This window comes from Pavona decussata, unplaced genomic scaffold (genome assembly GCF_977016875.1).
Source record: "Pavona decussata unplaced genomic scaffold, jaPavDecu1.1 SCAFFOLD_3783, whole genome shotgun sequence".
In the NCBI taxonomy this organism is placed as follows: domain Eukaryota; kingdom Metazoa; phylum Cnidaria; class Anthozoa; order Scleractinia; family Agariciidae; genus Pavona; species Pavona decussata.
The window spans coordinates 15,001-17,082 of record NW_028146541.1 but is presented as its reverse complement, the minus strand read 5'-3'; the positions used below and the strand labels follow the sequence as shown (position 1 = coordinate 17,082).

Sequence of the window (2,082 nt, the reverse complement as noted above, 5' to 3'; positions counted from 1 at the left end):
CAGGAAGGCAATAACAGGTCTGTGATGCCCTTAGATGTTCTGGGCCGCACGCGCGCTACACTGACGATGTCAAAGAGTATCTCCTTCACCGAGAGGTGTGGGTAATCTTCTAAACATCGTCGTGCTGGGGATAGATCATTGCAATTATTGATCTTGAACGAGGAATTCCTAGTAAGCGCGAGTCATCAGCTCGCGTTGATTACGTCCCTGCCCTTTGTACACACCGCCCGTCGCTACTACCGATTGAATGGTTTAGTGAGGCCTCCTGACTGGCGCCGATACTCTGGCAACAGAGCGCCGGATGCCGGAAAGTTGGTCAAACTTGATCATTTAGAGGAAGTAAAAGTCGTAACAAGGTTTCCGTAGGTGAACCTGCGGAAGGATCATTACCGATGAAACAATCCAAAACGAGTCTTTGAGACTTGTTTACCGTGTGAACTGTACGCAATCTTTTAGGGGTCGGTCTCTGTGCCGTTAAATGGTCGTCCGTCGCTTGGCGTGCGTTCGGTCAGCCCCGACTTTATGTTTTTACAAACTTTGTTTATTCAGTCTGAGAACCAATAGTGTTGGAAAACAAAAAAGAGAGACAACTTTTAACGGTGGATCTCTTGGCTCACGCATCGATGAAGAACGCAGCCAGCTGCGATAAGTAGTGTGAATTGCAGAATTCAGTGAATCATCGAATCTTTGAACGCAAATGGCGCTCTTGGGTTCTCCCAGGAGCATGTCTGCCTGAGTGTCGGATATCATCCAACGCACTTGAGTGTGCGGCATTGAGGCGTCACGGCACACTTATGCCGCCGTGTCCCTTGAAAAGCAGAGAGACTCGCATCGTGCGTTGTTCTGCACCCCCATGCGAAGGCTAAAAATCCATTTGGTCCTTGGCTGGGTGAGTGTCCGGAGCGCGCGCGGAGTCCCACGACAAAAACATAACTATCTGGACCTCAGGTCAGGCAAGGCTACCCGCTGAATTTAAGCATATTAATAAGCGGAGGAAAAGAAACTAACAAGGATTCCCCCAGTAACGGCGAGTGAAGCGGGAAGAGCTCAAATTTGAAATCTCCGAGGCCTGAACGCTTCGGCGAGTTGTAGTTGCGAGAAGCACTTTCTCGGCGGACCGACCATGCCTAAGTTGCTTGGAACAGCACGTCGCAGAGGGTGACAACCCCGTCTGTGGCGCGGACGGCCGCTCACGATGTGCTTTCGAAGAGTCGGGTTGTTTGGGAATGCAGCCCAAAACGGGTGGTAAACTCCATCTAAAGCTAAATACTGGCGTGAGACCGATAGCGAACAAGTACCGTGAGGGAAAGATGAAAAGAACTTTGAAAAGAGAGTTAAAAAGTACGTGAAACCGTTGGAAGGGAAACGAATGGACTCAGCAATGCGCCGTTTGAGATTCAGCCGGCGGGTAGTGCCGGCCCGGGGTTTGCGGATCTGAATGGACCGCGGTCCCGGGCTCGGAGCTCCCGGTCGTCGCACTTCTCTTGGGCGCGCGTCAACGTCGGTTGGGACTGGGTCTGAAAGGTGCCGGAAAGGTAGGTCTGTGCGTCCCTTCGGGGTCGCTCGGTCTGTTACAGCCCGGTTCTCCTCGCGGCTCGGGCCCGACCGAGGCGGTGCAGCGCATGCCTCTCGTAAGGCTAGGGTCCCGTCCCTCCGGCCGGTTGTCGAATGTGGTGGACTGCTTGCAGTGCTCCGCGATTGCTGCCGGTCGTTGGGGTGGTGATCTCGTACCATGCGCTTGGGATGTTGGCGGTCATATGGGTCCATCCGACCCGTCTTGAAACACGGACCAAGGAGTCTAACATGTGCGCGAGTCTTTGGGTGCTGGAAACCCCGAGGCGCAATGAAAGTGAAGCTGGTTTCGGCCAGTGAGGCGAGATCCCCGGTTCTGCCGGGGCGCATCGTCGACCGACCTATTCTACTCTTAGGAAGGTTTGAGTAAGAGCGTGTCTGTTGGGACCCGAAAGATGGTGAACTATGCCTGAATAGGGTGAAGCCAGAGGAAACTCTGGTGGAGGCTCGTAGCGATTCTGACGTGCAAATCGATCGTCAAATTTGGGTATAGGGGCGAAAGACTAATCG

The 2,082-nt window shown here is 53.4% G+C and overlaps 2 non-coding genes across 2 annotated transcripts in view; both read left to right on the top strand.

The window, feature by feature from the left end:
- Positions 1–588: 588 nt before the first annotated feature.
- Positions 589–742, top strand: LOC146445866 (5.8S ribosomal RNA). The gene has a single exon (XR_014863167.1). It is a non-coding gene; the product is annotated as a 5.8S ribosomal RNA (ribosomal RNA).
- A 197-nt stretch (positions 743–939) lies between these two features.
- The window catches only part of LOC146445865 (large subunit ribosomal RNA), a 3,658-nt gene continuing 2,515 nt past the window's right edge, over positions 940–2,082 (top strand). Inside the window, exon 1 of the ribosomal RNA XR_014863166.1 lies at positions 940–2,082. This exon is cut by the window's right edge and continues 2,515 nt beyond it. This is a non-coding gene — a ribosomal RNA (large subunit ribosomal RNA).